Below are 18,770 nucleotides of genomic sequence, written 5' to 3'. Positions count from 1 at the left end.
ATCAGCTAAGCTGTAAATTAAATTTTTGTAGATTGAAGACATAATTTTATTTCATATGCCAGAAACTCATTTCAACCCTAGCATTTCTGTTAGCACGTTGCATCTAGTAGCATAACTCAAGAGGTTTAATGAAAGTTTAAAAACAATCTGTTGCAGATTTTGTGCCTAATTTATTTTTAATTGCAAATTGTACAACACATTATTGCCTGTGAAAATAGAAATTTAATTTCCTTCCTGTTTTTTTTTCCTTTTTAAATTTTTTTTTTTATAACTCTAATGTAACCTTAGATAGGAAACAGCATTTAACATGCTGTTTTCTGGATTTTATTTCTTTATTCTTAGGTCCTTGATACACAGTCTTTGGAAAATATAGTTCATGCTGCTTAGCATTATCCTTCAAACACATGCTTTCAGAACGTGCTATTTAGAATTTCTGTAAGAAGTTTGCATTTACACGATTATTGCAAGTGTACAGCATGCACTGTGGTTACAACTCCGTTTCATGTGAAAATCCTCCTCACTGAATCTGCAGCTAACAATCTTCATCGCCATATTTAGAGTTATTTTAGATTGTGAAGCTTTATTGGTGAGAAAGTAGAAGCACACACAAGATAACTTTAATTATAAGCATAGCTGGAGAGTTTGTAAAAAATAGATATTCTGTTCCATATTGTCATAATAGCAGGGAAAAAAAACACTCTCTTAGCATGAAGTTTGCTATTTAATGTGACCTTTAGTTTTTTTTTTTTTTTTAATTGGTCTTTTCTGTAATGCAATGAACAAAAAATCAACAAAAGCACTCATTCCGGTCTTTTCTTTTTGGGAAACTTTTGTCACACTCTGCTGCATCTGGTAGTTTGACTTTGGATGGGAATCTGAAATGAAGCTTAATGTGAGTGCTATCAAGTGATTCTAGGAAAATGTCAAAATACAAGAGAAGGAAACAAAGGTCTTCTGTGCTGGATTTGCATTCCCTGCTGAAATCTTTGGCACTTTATATCAGAAAGTGAGTGGTATTATTTATTTTAAATTCCCTGCCTTTCTATTCCTCCCCTGTCCTTAGAGAGTGGCCATCAGCTTGCTCCCCGCAGCCCTTTCTCTCTCTTTGCTGGGCATTGTGTCAGCCAAGTGAGCTGCCTTCATAGCTAGTGACAAGAGAAGGGCTGTGTCTTGCTGGAGAGGGGTGTGAATGGGTGTTGTGACTGGGACTCAGTTGGTTCTGTTTGCCTCCGCAAGGCCCAGCTTCCAGCAATGGCTAGATCAATGTGATATCTTGATTCAGGTTTGCTGTTCTGAACAGGAAATTAGACGACATCACAGTCTCCACGAGGAACCCTTGTTTGAGTGAGTGCCTTGACCTCTTATAAGACATTATATAGTTCAAGTTTAGGTAGCACCTCGACCTGGGATGGGGGAGATGGACTTAAACTCTAATCTTTAAGCACTTGAACTACATTACAGCTAAAAATTAACTAAAAACAAGGCAGGCCAAGGGTCAGGACAGTGTTTTATGTATAACAATAAGTTATAAATAGAAAAAGCCTTTTAAACTGGGGAGGCTTGATTATTTTAAAATAGTATATTCACACAGAAAACAACTGGTTTGTTTAAAAGTTTTCACGGATAGTTGTTTTCCTGAGGCATTTGTATGTTTATATTTAAAATTTTTAGAATATGTAAGCCCCTTATATGATGACTTTTCCCCATCATGAGCTGTACATGCTCAAAGTATTGTTTAAATTTTCATTTCTTTAAGTATTTTCCTGTTTCCAAATCTGCCACATTGGTTCTGAACCTAACAAAGCATTAATATAAATTGTTCTTAATGAAGGGAATAAAAATGGAAGTTTGAAACAGATAAATGGCACCCCTATGCTATATTAGAAAAACTGATTATCTATTGTACTTTTGTCGCAGTAGAAGTATAGATTAAAGAGATTTGATGAAACTAGAGCCTTTTTAGATATCTGATTAGAGACTGAGACAGCCATCCCAAAGAAAGTTTCTGTTTGCTATTAGCAAAATTAATGGGGAATACGTGAATGGATAGAATCAGCTCCACAGGGCACTAAGAATACAGGAATGTATACATCCGGCTGATGCAATCGGTATGCACTCATTTAGAAACCATTGTGGCAAAAACCACAATTAACTATGAATAGGATATGAACTAGTACCTATTGTTGTAAATTCATACTAGAGAGTGAAGGACAGATTTCCAGAAAGAAAGTGTCTATTCCCCATTTTCTTTTTCCACAGCTCTTATGGATAGACAGTAACATGGATAGATCCTTTGGAGAGAAGTTTTGCTGTTGAGTGTGAGGGCAGCTGGACTTTTCATCAGCCTCAGCTCTTTCTAGCTAGATTTATGCTCTCTAATTCTTAATTATGTGCTCATAAAAGGGATGTGTGTCTCTTTTCTCTATCCATGTCCTTAGGTTCAGTGTACCCTTGAAATATTCTCATACATATGACTGTAGGGGCACACGCCCATGTGCGCGCACGCGTACACACACACACACACACACACACAGGCTCTTGCTGGTTGGAGATTCCACAACTATCTATCAGCTTTGAAGTTTTGGCAGTCTGCTGAAGAGGAACAGATCTTCCTTTTAATTGAAATTTTCAGAATGTGATAAATCCTTACTCAGGTGAGAAGATGGACGTGAATGCACCTATTCCTTGCTTTGTGACTTTGCAACTTTAACTCCTTCCTGAAACTCTTCCACTAAGTTAAAAAATAATAATAAAATAAGTAATAATTTCCTTTACTTTGCATGGGTAAATTTATGATACATTTCATCCCAACCCAAAATTGTTTGCAGTATGTGTGTGTGTATATAACAAAAACAAGTTTTTGCAAGTAAAATTTTTGAACATAAATATAATTTATATTTAAAAAGTAAAAAAAAAAAGACTATTGGTTTATTTCCTTTACTAAGTTTCAAACTATCTTGTAGCTCATAGATCTCTTGTATCGAAACTGAGCTTAAAAGGTAAAATTATAGCCACAATGTAAGGCCATAGTTAGTGAGATTTAAACCAGGTGATTTTCATTTGAACAATTTTTATTTAAGGTTTGTGTGGTTCTATATCAAATGTATTATGAATATTCAATTCTAACTTGTATTATAACACACACATACACACAAATAAAGTTATAGTCTAAAGAAACACCAGGAAAAAATAAAGGCAAAATATGAGAGCCCTTTGAAACACATGAGAATACCATTTGTGTATCACACTGAAGAGTTTTTTAAATGTTATTTTTCATCTCTTACTAAAATGACCTATGCAAAGCAAAACATTTTGACTTCATTCAAAGATGGTGTATGATTCAAATTTATTCTTTCACTGACAAATGTTGTGTTGGTGACTATATCTTTGTCTCAAAACCCAATGTCAAAATATCACTTCTTATGGTATATTTTGTTTGGTGTTGGTTTTAGTTGAAAAAAATAGTTATACAAATAAAAAATGAGCCACTCAGAAAGTGGGATAACTTTTCAAAAGGCACAAGAGGGGTAAAAGTTATTAACAGCATTATTTGAGGTAAAGCTTCTAAATATCATACAATCTAGTTTGTCTCCTGACACAACCTTTGAAGTAATAAGAGATTTCCAGTTTCCTATGCCACAACCAGAAACTTCCACAATGGAACATTAGGGCCAGAAGATACCTTGGAGGTAATTAGTCTGAAATCCTAATTTTATATTTGAGGAAACTGACACTATCAAATGATTTGGCCAAGGTTATAAATCCAAATGGGACAGAACCAAATCTCCTTGACTTCCAATCCAGTGGTCTTCCCATTTTCTCTCCTGCTCTAACTGAACTGACTCCCAGAAATGATGCATCACAATTTTCTGGGATCTAATAGGTGAAAACTATCTGGGGCACTAATTCAAGTGGACATGGGTGGGGTTGGGAGGAGACAGACTTGAATTTAAAATCCTTAAAGGCACCATGATTTTTGAGTTCAAACTGTATCGTAGCTAAAACATAAGTAGTTAGAAAGTCAAAAAGATGATTTTAAAAAACCATTAAGTAAACAATTACAACAGGCTTTCCCACTGAGCAACAAATCAAATTGCCCTGTTGTGGAAAATGGAATAACTCTAAGCATATGTCCTATCTGCTATTGAAGTTTGACTCAAGGATAATCATTCAGCTGTGATCTGCTCAGCACTCTGCAAAATAATTAGAATTATGCACAGGAATCAAACAATGAGGATGAAAATAAGATTTAAGTGGCAACACTGGATATGACTTAGACTTGCAGTCCAAATTGGGCATCTTACTGCACATCCCACACATCTAGACTTTTAGAGCTATGGCTGACAATAGTTGCAGTTACAGTGCATACTGTTGGGCAGATATGGCAGTGTGTGGCCTGCTTACAGCACTGGACAGCTTTGCCCTGGTCAGTAGGAGTGGAATCTATGTCACACAGGATCCAAGAGAACACATGAGGCTGGTCTATGTGTGTGCCTAATAGATAAATGGGTTAGAGAAAAGACAAAGCTTCCTCCCAAATATTATCAAGAGCCTGACTGTCCTGTTTAAGAACTGAGACTAAGGGCACCTGGGTGGCTCAGTTGGTTCAGCCTGTGATTCTTGATTTTGGTTTAAGTAATGGCTTCAGGTCATGGGATCAAGCCTGGAATCAGGCTCCACTCTCAGTGTGGAATCTGCTTGAGATTCTCTCTCTCTTTCTCTGTCCCTCCTCCTGCCTCATATTTTCTCTCTAAAATATATTTTTTTAAAGAATTGAGGCCACAAATAAGAAAGATGATAAAAAAAATTCTGTATGTTTCTCCTTTCCTAGATTATAAAATGTTTTTGAGCAGGAAATATTCATCAATGCAACACTTCTCCACTGAATATTGGGACACCAGTACTCTACCTGGTGTTGAGTATATGGAGGTGAAAGATTTGGATATATTCTGTGAACTCATGGGATATAGAATCTTATGGATGTAGATTCTTATTTCATAATTCCTTTCACTGTGTTATTATACAGTATTCAATAATCAAGTCAACCTATGTAGTCACGCTTCTTAGCATACCATCATTCACTGATTCAGTAACATTATTTGCCCATTAAATGCTCTGTGCTATGATGCATCTGGACTTCATAATTTTTTTCTCAGAACTGATTTCACACATAATAACAGAATGGGGGAGACAGAAAGAAATGGAAAAAATCCATGAATAGAAAGCTAAAGCTAATTTGTATTAATATTTTTTAAGAGAGGGAGAGAAGAGAGTAGGGCAGAGGGAGAGGGAGAGAGAGAATCTTAAGCAGGCTCCATGTCCAGCAGAGAGCCTGACTCGGGTCTCCATTTCATGACCCTGAGATCATGACCTGAACTGACCTAAGGAGTTGGATGCCTAACCAACTGAGCCACCCAGATATATATTCATGTATACAGACTAAACCAACAACAATAAGCATCATATTTCCTGGATCCAGCTCATTGATTTTAAGTTGTGCCAACCTGTAGATGTTTCCTCTTATTCTAACTATTCAACAACTTGGTAACTTGTTATTCATATAAGATTTTTAAATTTTCATTTATCATCATGACATTTGACTGGCTGCTTACTAAGTAAAAAGTATCCTACAAATCTCATGAGACTTTTAGTTCTACATAGATGATAAAGATAGCAACCACAAGCACTTGTTCATACAGAGGTGCAGTGCAAAGAGATGGCCAAATACATAGTTAGAATTTTACTCCCTTTGAGTTACAACCTTGGACAAGTCATTTTAGATACTCTGGCCCGGAGAGGACATAGAATAATATAGTGAGTTCAAATGGTGGCCCTCAAAATAGGTCATCTAAGTAGGACTGATCCAGGAGTAAATAGGTGTTTCTAAAACCAAAAGTACATGTCCACAATTGCTTAAAAGGTATAGTTGCTAGGTGAATTAATAAAAGTACAAGCAGGGGAAACAACCTCCTTTTATTTCTACACACTTTCAAATCATGAGTACCTGTATTATGTTGGTCTTTTTTTTATTATGTTTTATTTTTTTTAAGTTGGTCTTTTAAGCATAGATTAAAAGGTATGTGCTCTGAGTGAGTCAAAGAAAATTAAACACAGTTCTTTCTGTTAACAAAATGAAAGCCTGTGTAGTGAAGTAAGGCATCAACTTAGGCATGAGATAACGATCAACACCGGGCCATAGTAAGCACTGAACAGCTATCTGCTAAACTTGGGTTAAGAAGGAGAAGAGGATGGTCTCGGTGAGAGACAAGACTTCTAACTCTGGTTCTAGCCCCTTCTACGAGCGGTTCACTAAACTCCAAGGACTCCAATTATGCCTTCTGTACAATGTGGTTATATATCTGTACACCTCAGGGGAGGGATGAGAATTCAGAGGAAGATTTTAGGTAAAGTACTTATAATAATGTCCCCAAATAATTGATATCTAAGTAAACATTAATTTCTTTCCCATTCTTTCTCTTTAATCATTTGACAAAAGGGACCAATATATCGGTTCTGCCCAATTTAGAGAGCTACTTTAAGAATAAAACGAGGTCAGGCAGTCCAGGTGGCTCAGTGGTTTAGCGCCACCTTCAGCAAAGGGCCTGATCCTGGAGACCTGGGATTGGGTCCCAGGTCAGGCTCCCTGCATGGAGTCTGCTTCTCCTCTTCCTGTGTCTCTGCCTCTCTCTCTCTCTCTCTCTCTCTCTCTCTCTCTCTCTGTGTCTCTCATGAATAAATAAATAAAATCTTAAAAAAAAATAAAGTGAGGTCATACTTGTGAAAACTTTGAATATTGTCAAGATTTAAATGATTGTGAAGTATCTTTATTGGTAATGGATTTTTTTAAATTCATTATGCCAAAAGGCTTTACCAAGAAATATAATTATATTCCAGAAGACTTCAAATAATCATATAAATGACAAGAGCCCAATGAACTACCACTTGAATGTGGGTTCCAACTCATGTTCACTTTAGCAGAGGGAATACAAGGGCTCCCTAAGGACTGCCTGCGGACAGGGGTGCTACCTACAAAGACATACCAGGCTGAGTTCATGAAAAACCATCAGAGCTTTAACTCTCCTGCTGTTAGTTCACAGATGACAGCATGGGGCAGAAGCTAGAACGAGTATAAGAAACATGTGCCTAACAGAGACGGTATTTATCACATACAACGTACTGACTTTGGAGCCCTTCTATTTGCATTCAAGTTCTGTTACCACCATCTACTGTATGATCTTGGTTAAGGGGTCTAACTTCTCTAAGCATTAATATCCTCCTTTATAGAGTAGGCCTAGTAACTAGGCTTATCGCATGGATTGTGTGCAGGATAAAATTAATGCCTGCCACGTGGGAAGTGTTCAGCGATTTTTAGCTATTATTATTAAGTCTAAATACGCGATAACATGACACAGTTGTTTTTACATTTATTAGACCTAAGTAAGTAGATGGGACCAGAGGGGTAAGTGTGGCAAGTGTGTGCTTCCTGCCCCCTGAAGCCTTGTGAAAGAGATTGCTCTTGGAATACAGACCCTGGTCAGACCCTGAGAGAGGACTTGAGGTCATCCTCGATATGTAACTGAGGCGAAGTGGAGGAGATACCCTGTGGACGAAGGCAAGACAAAAAAAAGCTGTGCAAGATTTAGGGAGGCCAATAATAGAATGTTCGTAGTGAGCAAAGGAAGGGGACATGGCAATATGGAGACCATATAAGTGCACAGCGACACTCCTATTTCTCTCTCAGATTTGCTGTCCTGTCTATCTAGAGTAACAATCTTCCATCAAAATGCACAGCACAAAACAGCTCCATGATACCTGAGCTGCTCTGTTATTTTAATCCACTGAGTGAGGCCTGAACATCCTCAGTGTTTACTGTTCCTGCTTTCACTTATCCTTTGCCAGGACGTGTGAAAGCATTCTTTTTTTTTTAAATTAATTTTTATTGGTGTTCAATTTACCAACATACAGAAAAACACCCAGTGCTCATCCCGTCAAGTGTCCGCCTCAGTGCCCGTCACCCATTCCCCTCCAACATTTACCTGCAAAAGTTGAGTAAGCACCATAGACCGACTTAAATTAGATAACTTCTATGAAGAATGGAGTGTCTAGCCATCTCTTTTCCTTAATGAGATTAAGAAAATTAATGAAACGATAAATCCTATCCTGTAAGGAAATGTGGGATATACACACGTATTATAATTTAGACTGCTTAGGGTAAATACAAGAAGCTTCATTTTGTGAAGATCCATTGCAAAGGCTCTTCTAGCAAAAACTTAAAGCACATGCATGAAGAAACAGGCAAATTCTGCAGTGTCTATGTAGGAAAAAGTTGATTCCCTTTGGTAGTGGCAAATGGTGACGTGTGTTCTTGCGGACAAGAAGGCTCCCCTGATGTGCTTTTAAAATCATCGACTGAAAACAAAATAAAATAAAATCATCGACTGTTTGTTTATCCTTAGCTAAGCCTAACACAGAGAGAAACGAAATAATGACCGTGAGTTGATTGATTTCCCTTTTCTATTTTTAAGTGTAGGTAGTTGCTGTGATTGCCATATTTACTATTTCACTTTTGCAGCTTTTAGAGCGACAGAAATCCAGCCCCCTGTCATGAGTTTGAGATGTTAAACTGTCCTAAACATTGGCAGTGCTGTGATAGATGAGCATAACCAACAAACACTTCATACATTGTCACGCCAGGCTAATTTAGAGTGTTGCAAATTAGCAGTATGCAGAAAAGAGACCAACGTAGTAAAAGTTGGATGTGCGAAACTGCCAAGTGACAGGCTCTTCTGTGATGTGATGCGGTTTTATTAGTGTCTCCTAAGATCTAAGGAGGCTTTGCCTTGGGTTTTGTGCGTGCGGTGATCATTTAACTATGTAAGCTGGCCCAAGAGCAGTGCTGTGAGCAAGATCACGTTTTTGCATAGTATTTGTTCTGAAATATGGATTAGTAATGAGCGTTACAAATAGGACTTGTCAGAAGAGAACCACAGAGACTTTTTGCTAAATCAAAGACCCATTCCTTCACCAAAGATAGACTTAAATTCCATAGTTAATGATTTGTCCCAAGATCTGATAAGTATCCTTCAAATGTACAGTTGATTTTACATGAGAGCCGTTGAAAAATACATCTCCACGCCTAAACACTATGTCTATTATGAAATCTGTACATGTGTTCTGTGCAACTTATTATCTAAAAATATTAGGGGAAAAATTGAGTAACTTTAAAATAAATTAAACTTCAATATTCAATTTGCTCTATATTTTCAAGCAGAATTAGTTTTGAGAATTAGTATTTTAGTTCATTTATTATTGGAAAAGACCTTACTAGCTTATTCAAGCAAGAAAATTACCCCAAAAGCTAGCAAGATTTATAATGCTTAGGGAAAAAAAAAAGGCAATTCAAAACCTAATGAGACATTTTAGGCCTCATTTACATCTCTAACCTGACCCATTTTCTGCAAAACGTTTTTTGTTGGTAATTTACATACTAAAAGCTAGTTATTTATCCATCCCTAACCAAAAAGTTGATGAGATTACTAATACTATAGTGAAGTTAACATTACCCTAAAAGCTAAATATGGCCATTTCTCGAAGGTAGACTATTTGAGTCATTTATTTAGCTGTAATCTCCATTACATGCTGGCGATGCATCTAAATTCTGAGAGGATGACATGAAAGCTCAAATATCTCATTGCCATCCTCTTTTTATTGGCAGGAATTGCTCCAGGAATGCACATTTTGGAAATGAAGCACATTATGGTACTTTGTGTATACACGCACATGTATCTCCCCAGGAAAATAATGCAATGAAATGTATTCTCTAAAACAATGATAAAAAAGTTGATCCATAAACTTATTTCGTTTATAAATATATGTAGGCTTATACAGTTTTATCACAAATACATTTATATTTTAACAACATATATTTCTTTTCCTATTTTATATATTTACATTTGAATATATGTTATAGATATTGTTATATATCTTATTATTTGGTATGTAATATATATGGTATGTGTAATAGCACCATCAGTTGATAATTGTCACCTTAATAACTTATTCTAAAACAGTACTGAGTTTATAGTAAATTGGCTCATGCTCATAATATAGGCATCTATGAAATATGAACTGTTGATAGATGTTTAATTTGGTGATGTTCTGCTTAGAAGATCTGTCTTTTGCTGAGAGTGCTGTGTTGAAGTATCCTACTATTAATGTATTATTATCTATGTGTCTCTTTACTTTGGATATTAATTGATTGATATACTTGGCTGCTCCCAAATTAGGGGCGTAATATTCATAATTGTTAGGTGTTCTTGTTGAATAGGCCCTTTAAGTACGATATAGTGGCCCTCTTTGTCTCTTATTACAGTCTTTGTTATAAACTCTGATATATCTGATATGAGGATTCCTACCCCAGCTTTCTTTTGAGGACCATTTGAGTGGTAAATCGTTCTCCACCCCATCTTATTCAGTCTGGAGGTGTCCTTAGGTCTAAAATGAGTGTCTTGTAGGCAGCAAATAGATGGGTCTTACTTTTTTATCCAATCCGATACACTGCATCTTTTGATGGGATCATTGAGCCCATCCACATTCAGAGTAACTATTGAAAGATATGAATTTAGTGTCATAGTATCACCTATACAGTCCCTGTTTTTGTGTATTGTTTCTTTGGGTTTCCTCTTTCTTTTATATTGTTTCTCAATATTTCTTGCAGAGCCAGTCTGGTGGTCACATATTCTCTCAGTGACTTTCTATCTTGGAAGCGGTTTATCTCTCCTTCTATTCGGAATGACAGCCTTGCTGGATAAAGTATTCTTGGCTGCATGTTTTCCTCATTTAGGACCCTGAATATATCCTGCCAGCCCTTTCTGGCCTGCCAGGTCTCTGTGGAGAGGTCTGCTGTTAATCTGATATTTCTCCCCATATAAGTTAAGAATCTCTTGTCTAGAGCTGCTTTAAGAATTTTGTCTTTGTCTTTGAAATTTGCAAGTTTCACTATTAAATGTGGAGGTGTCAAACAGTTTTTATTGATTTTTGGAGGGGGATCCTATCTGTCTCTTGGATCTGAATGCCTGTTTCCTTCTCCAGATTAGGGAAGTTCTCAGCTATGATTTGTTCAAATATAATTTGTGGTCCTCTGTCTCCCTACATTTTCTGGAATCCCAACAAGATGAATAGTATTCCTTTGCAAGCTATCATTTATTTCCGTAAGCCTTTCCTCATGAGTTCTTAATTGTTTATCTCTTTTTTCCTCAGCTTCCTTCCTTTCCATCAACTTGTCTTCTATGTCATTCACTCTCTCTTCTACCTCATTAACCCTAGCAGTTACAGGATCCAGTTTAGACAGCATCGCAGTTAAAGTATTTTTAATTTCAGCCTGATTAGATTTCAATTCTGAAGTAAGAGAATCTCTAGAGTCCTTTATGCTTTTTTCCAGAGCCACCAGTAATTTTATAATTGTACTTCTGAATTATATTTCTGACATGGTATTTAAATTCGTGCCCAGCAATTCTGTGGCAGAGAGTATTACTTCTGGTTCTTTCCCTTATGGTGAATTGTTCCTTCTACTCATTTTTGTCCAGTGCAGAGTGGCTGTATGAGTGAGCAGAGTCAAAAATATCAACCATGACCTAAGTAAAATACACCCCAGACCATTCCAAAGAGGTCAGAGATCATAAAATAAAAGATTAAGAACAGAACAACAGAAAAGAAAAGGACCACTAAAGTGGAAAACAAATTTTAAGACAAAATGGCAAGAATAAAAAAAGAAAAACAAACAAAAACAGAAAAAAAGTGGTGGGGAAGTGGTGGTGGAGAGAGAATATAGTCTCCCCAAGGGGACCTAGTGGGTGATCCTCTTGGTTCTGAGTGTCTTTTGTCCTATATGTTAGCAGATGCCCAATTCCAAATTCATATAAACCAGCAAAACTTATATAGAGACCCAGCCTTGACCACAAAAACAGAAACAAGATAAAAGGGGGGGGGGGGGGCAGAATGGGAAGGAAGAGAGAATATAGTCTCACAGAATGAACCAACACAGTGTTCCAGTGGGTTCTGGGTGTATTTTGGTCCGTGTGTTAGAGGACACTAACTTCCACCATGATAAATCAAAATGAGACAGAAAAAAAACAAAACACAGAAACCCATAACTCATATATCTACCAAACTTAAATTGAATACATGGAAGGGAATCCAATAATGAAGAATGTATCTAAGGATGTATCTAATTCTAGAAATATGAAAGAAAGGAAAAAGCTTAAAAATGAAGAGTTAGTAAAATATTGTAGCTAAGGCAGGAAAAGAGAAGCAATATTGGAGATTCTTATCCTGAGATAAAAATGAATCGTAGTGAAAAAACCCTCTAGATCTTGGGGATCCCCGGGGGGCTCAGCAGTTCAGTGCGCCTTCAGCCCAGGGCGTGATCCTGGAGTCCCGGGATCGAGTCCCACGTCGGGCTCCCTGCATGGAGCCTGCTTCTCCCTCTGCTTGTCTCTCTCTCACTCTCTCTCTCTCTCTCATGACTGAATAAATGCAATCTTTAAAAAAAATAAACCAACCCTCTAGCCGTGCATTACATTGGCTCAGTCCCACCTTGCAGCGCGGGCCGCTCCGCGCACCCGCTCTCCCGGGGCGGGGCCTGCAGCGCCGCAGGTGTCTCTACCTGAGGACGCGGCCCCCCGCCCCCGCGGCCGAGGTGCTCCGGGGTCCGCACACCCGCAGGGCGCCCCCCCCCCGCCCATGCCCCAGGTGCGCCCCCTCCCCCCGGGAGCGAGGGTTTCCCTCCCCCCGCCCTCCCGCCTGCTCGGGCCGCCGCGCGCCTCTGCCGCCTGCCAGCTCTTCTCTCGGGACGTCGCAGCTCCAATCCGCAGGTGTTCAGGGTGCCCGGAGAGAGACCCGGGTGAGCCCGCGCAGGTGACCTGAGGACCCTGCTCCTGCCCCCGCCCCCCTCCTGTGGTCTGTCCTGTCCGCTGGTCCCGAGCGGCTCCGCATCCCGATGCCCGGGGCCTTGCAAGTGACCCAGGTGAGCCAGGGGCAGGTGGCCTGAGGACCCTGCTCCCGCGCTCCCGCCTCCTCCTCCCCAGGCCAATACCTAGATGCATAATTTACTTGGACATCACTTGGGCACATGCTTAGAGTTACACTCCCAGACCTTCAAGACTGTCCTGAGGTGTGACTTACCTTTCCCCTTTCTACGTGGCATACACCAAATTCTACCAAAACCCAGAAATTGAGAAGTGCTGAGTACATCTGTGTGGCTCCTCTTCCAAGGAGTTCCTCGCCAGCATGTATCGTGGGTCCTTTGATAAGTTCCTGAACTCTGGGGCAGCGTCCAGCCTGGTTTTAGTTTGTTCAGTATCTGTGGCAAATCCTCCTGCCTACGTCCGTCCAGGATTTCATTATGACCAGGGCGGGTCTGGTACAAAGAAGGACCCAACCCGACCCTGCCAGTGGCCCTAGGAAGCTCAGCGTCTGAGGAGCTGGGACAGCTGCAGATCCACGCTCTCCCTGGACAAATGCAGCCCTTTCCTACTTCATTTCACTTGCTCAATGAGTTTGAGATTACATATTTGTTTTCAGAAACTCTGTTTGCTGTTATATTCTTCCTGTTAGAAGATTTACAAGAGGATATGCGATCGATTATAAGCAGAGAAAACAAACTTTGGCAAATGTACTTGCTAAAAACTCATCTGCAAACTACATTGCCAGTCACCAAAACCTATTATCTTATGACATTTTAAGAATCATGTTTTTGTGTCCTACCTTGAGGCTGTCAAATGCTGCTGGCACCGCACCCGCTGCCTTCATTGCTCTTACCACCATCACAGTTATGGCTACCAGTAAATCTGGCTCGGGAAAAAAAAATCACACGAAGAGTTTGATTTCTCAACTCTTTGAATAGTTTGAAAATTGAGGTTCTGGTGGCCCCATGTGCTGGATACCAGTCCTTCAAATGGCATGCTGCTGTTGACCAGATTTCTACGTGGCCACTTGGTACGTAGATGTATCTACGGATGATAGATCTTTGGATAGATGGATCTTTGGATGATGTATCTAATGCTATAAGCATTCGATAATATTCAATGAATACTTTTTTGTGTGTGTGAAAAGCTTTGACTTTGTGTTTATTTCCCGAGTATAGCCATGCACTTGGGAAATGCTATATACCAGATCTAGGTTTCTTATTACATGCTAACATCATATGGCACAGCAAAGCATTTTGAGAGGGGAGGGGCAGGGAGCGTCTTGGGTTGGATCTGTGAAGATGGTGTCATTTACCTCTTCAATCTCATTTGTGTGAACTACCGTAATATACATCGACATACTCCAACTACAGGGCCTTTTTCCATTTTTAGTTATGCTGTGCTGTACTACAGTAAAATCTTTCACTGGCATCCTCTGCCTGGAATGCTAGTCCCATTAGATTCCCTTGGCTGGCCTCTTCTCACCTTTCAGTCCTGATTTGACTGTCTCCGGCTCAGTCAGTCTTCTTGACCATCTTATCTAAATACCAACCCTCTCTCCATTCCTGAATTATAATCCTCTGTTCACTTCCTTCTAGTGTAACTCACTGTGCTATTATTTTGCAGTCTTTTTGTTGGTTTGGTTTCCTCCCCTGGAATCTAGGTGCCGTGAGGGCAGGGGTCATTCATTACTACTCTGTGTAAGTATTATCCAGCATTTGTAGAATAGATAATTGATAGACACGGAATCTTAAAATATATTTAATTTCTAGGAAATACTAAAAGGGCCGTGATGGTTTAAGATCATCACAAAATATCTTTGAAACGAGTATGTAAGAACTATAGTGTTCAAATGATATTATCTTCACAGATCAAGCCCAAGACTCTCCCTGCCCCTCCCCTCCCAAAATGCTTTGCTCTGCTATCATAAGATGGACAGGCTATATATACCCAACACTTGATGACATCAGACTTGAATACTGTAACTTGAATATCCTAAGAAAATTAAATCCATTGGCAAGAACATCAGAACCAGAATCTTGATGAGCCTGCTACTTAACTATAGGCATCCATATGCTTTTAGAGTTTTATTTATATCTTAAGCGAATACTGTATACCTACAAATGCACAATCATATCAAATTTAACCATTTATTTCTCTTTTCCAGAAAAAAAGAAACTTTAAAACTCACAGAATTGTAAATATTTGAACATCAGAGTTACCAATAAAAATCAAATTTATGTATGTAGATTATTCATGTGCAATCATAGTGATTAGTTGGTCTCTGTCTGAGGAATGTCCTTCTCTCTCCAGGCCAAGAGTTGTTTTCTGAGAGCTGTTGCTTCCTGAGAAGGCTTGGTGGCCATCCTTCTCCACGTAGGCAGAACCAGGGTGCCTAGGCCTGAGTTTGCTGGCAGCTGGCTCACCTGAAGGTCAGAAACAGCTTCCTGGGACTACAGACAACGGTGAGTGCCCATGTGAGGCCAGGTGCTTTGATAGCCCTGTCTCCTGGAGAAACTCGTTTTCTGATTTTCCAGTCAGCCCTGTCATTCTTTGAGACATAACTTCTAAGGAACTGCCAAACATCTACCTCTTCTTTTTACACTTTTTTTGCACCCTGCCTATAGCCAGAATACCTCTGTAAATAAATGACATCTCGCTTTTGCTTTGTGCATAAGCGTGCAATGCCACACATGCCAACCCACAAGCAGAAAGAAAGAAATCAGGCTATTTTGTAAGTCTTTAATCTCAACATCGCATTTCTTTCAACATCAGTTAGAAATAGCTATTATCAAGTGTCCAGCTGCCAGGAACCTTTGAAATCCAGTAATTATTTATGAGAATTTTATAGAGAAGAGGTAGAAAACATAAAATAGCTTTGGTTCATAAAACAGGAAAGATAAATGTTGCCAGAAAAAAATCTATAACAAGTGTGTAGTGAACTATGTGAATGAGAATCTGTTGTATGCTAGTGAGATCGTTAAATGGAAATCAAGTTTATTTTCCATGTTAATGAGCAGATCCTGTGCATCTACATAAAGCCAGTTTACTTCATAAGAAATACATAAATCTAATTTTTAGTGTGAGAGTATTGTTGGGCGTGCGGTTGAATATATCGTAGAGCAAAACTATTATAAGGCTACACTTTTTGTTTTCCTTTTTCTGGGTGGTGTTATGGTCCCTTTCAAAGATTTTAATTTCAAATTGCCAAGTTTTTTTTTTCTAAACACAACTATAATTTTATTATTCACTTTATAAACAAGAATTAAAAAAGCAAATAAGCATAGAAATTTACTACTTGCTGCACCGTATATCCTCTGAGTGCTCCACTATTTTATGGTCTCTGACTATATTCAAAGAGAGCTCAGACTGGCATATGATGCAGGCAAAGATTGAGAGCAGGAATTCTATAGAACGTCTAAATGTCACAGGTGTTATTGGAATGCAAATGTACTTTTCTATACATTTTCTAGGTATTATATATAGCAAGAGTTCTACACCATATTTTTACACTTTATTTTCTTACTTTGTCACCTATTACCTTTCCCAACTTACTAGAAACTAAAAATACCCTCATGAAATTAAGAGCACGGATGCTTTGGCAAATAAAGACAGTGCAAGTTTTCTGCTGTCATTAGGATATAGGCTATATATCATTTTCCAATATTGCTGGTGGGTTGAACTGAACTAATTACATGCTGAGAGAAATCTTCCTGACATGGGACTCCTGTCTGTCAACATGGGATAGATTTTACTTTGGAGATGAGTAATTTGAGTAATCTAATTATTTGAAGAAGGAAGGAGGATAAAAATTAGTAATAAAATTATAGGAAAATTATATTTCAATAACAGTAGAATTAAAAGTCAGAAAACATATGTAATTAATGAAGGGGCTCATTTTATTTGGTATTTTAACCATAAAATCAAAGTCTTTACCTTCTTTCATTGACAGAACTCATCATTAAGTTTTGCAGAAATTAAAATTAAGAAACATTTTCCTTTCAGAGCAAAGTGAGATGGTATATTTTTTGTTGAATACATTTTATGAAAATGTATGAAAAAACCTGTCACTTATGTCATTCTGCATATTTTTAAGTCACATTGTTCATTGAGCTACTAATTAATATGTAGGGAAAATGCTGTATTTAAATGATATCCTCATTTACTTACTGATATTACTTTAATGGGAATATATATATATATAATCATTTAACACAGGCATTCTTTAAGCCCTTGAAAGTTGTGAATATCCAAACTGTGTTCCATCTGATGATATCACCACAGCATCATTTATAGTTAAATGTGCATTCTTTTTAAGTACTGTAAGTCATAAATATGATGGGTTCTATTTTTTATGATAGCATTTTTGGAGTTAGTTACCTGGGTAATATTCATTGCAAACACTTTCAGAGCAATTTTGCAGAAATAAAACAAGCTTTGAAGGGCTACAACTGCTTTCATACTAGAAAGAAGAATATTTTAAGGAGAAAAAAGCATTTGCTCCTTTTCCCCCTAATGATTTTATTGTCTTTGGGATCATGGGAATTTGCTGTGGGAAAAAGAGAGGTGTGTTGCCATTCAGAATTGCTTTGCTCATCTGGGAGCTTCAGCATCCAGTTCAGAATGTGGCCTAACTTGTTCAAATGACACTGGTGTCTCATATTCTCCTGCTATCATTTCCATTTACGTTTATGTTTTGACAACACTCTTCAGCGGAAAGCATAAAAAACACCCAAGTGAACCTCTTGAATCCTCATTTGTAGGCCTGGATGCATTATTCGAGCCCTAATGATTCCATAATATGTGGTGTCACCAAGGTGAATGAAAATCTCACTTTGGATTTGCCACTGCAATAATTTTCAGTTATAGGCTATAATTAATCTGAATAATGACAACAGAAGAAACACTTAAGGAAAGTAATTTTAGTCTTTAGTTAAAGAAGTTTAATGTAAGCAACATTCTTCCACTTCACAAATATTTATGTGCCAGGAACTTTGTTGCAAGGTGTTGGGGATCATGAAACTCACACCTACGCTGTGTTATCATTACAAGGTTTTCTGTGTGATATACAAAGTAAAGCATAAAAATATGTCTCAGTTTACATGTAACTGGCAGAGCTACCATTGTCATGGAAGGGAAGAGGGGGCACTCTGGGGATTTGCCAATAGAATAGACTTGAAGCCTAAGGTATCAATGTAAGAAAGAACAATGTGATGTGCGTAGCAGAAAGAACAGATACAGAATTCTTAAGACCTGGCATGTTTGTTGAACTGAAAGGAGTCTACTGTGTTTGGAGCATAGAAAGCAGAGAGGACAGTACAGATCATACCACTGCAATGAGTGCAGGAAGGTGACACAGGTCCTTGTAGACCCTTTTCAAGAAATTTTACCTTTCTTCTAAGTGCAATGAGAAACCACTGGGAAACTTAGGCAGGAGAGTGATGAGGGAAGATTTTTATTAAAAATCATCACTCTGGGGGCACCCAGGTGGTTCAGGTGGTGAAGCATCTGCCTCTTGATTTTAGCTTAGATCATGATCTCAAGGTCATGGGATTGAGTCCTGCATCGAGCTCTACACTGGATGTAGAACCTACTTAAGATCCTGCTTTTTCTTCTCCCTGAGCCCCCCTCTCCCCCAACTCATTCTCTTGCTATCTCTCTCTCTCTCTCTGAAAAAAAGAAAAAAATCATCATTCTGATTCATGTTTTGAGAATAGAATGGACCTAGAAAGGAAAAGACATGGGAAGACCGATTTGGCAGATTTTACACCAGTTTAGGGTGAAAAATGGTGAAGGAATAAGAGT

The 18,770-nt window shown here is 38.3% G+C and overlaps 1 protein-coding gene across 2 annotated transcripts in view; it reads left to right on the top strand.

Moving 5' to 3' along the window:
* TENM3 (teneurin transmembrane protein 3) overlaps window positions 1–18,770 on the top strand; it is a 2,512,213-nt gene that overhangs the window by 1,254,508 nt on the left and 1,238,935 nt on the right. For both annotated transcript variants that reach the window (XM_072763857.1, XM_072763858.1), the window contains one exon: window positions 15,279–15,430. The gene's annotated coding sequence lies outside the window, so the exon portion shown is untranslated. The remainder of the gene's footprint in view (window positions 1–15,278; window positions 15,431–18,770) is intronic.

The sequence above is a fragment of the Vulpes vulpes genome, chromosome 7 (genome assembly GCF_048418805.1).
Source record: "Vulpes vulpes isolate BD-2025 chromosome 7, VulVul3, whole genome shotgun sequence".
Taxonomy (NCBI): Eukaryota; Metazoa; Chordata; class Mammalia; order Carnivora; family Canidae; genus Vulpes; species Vulpes vulpes.
The sequence above is the reverse complement of the archived record's forward strand: the minus strand, read 5'-3'. Positions and strand labels throughout refer to the sequence as shown.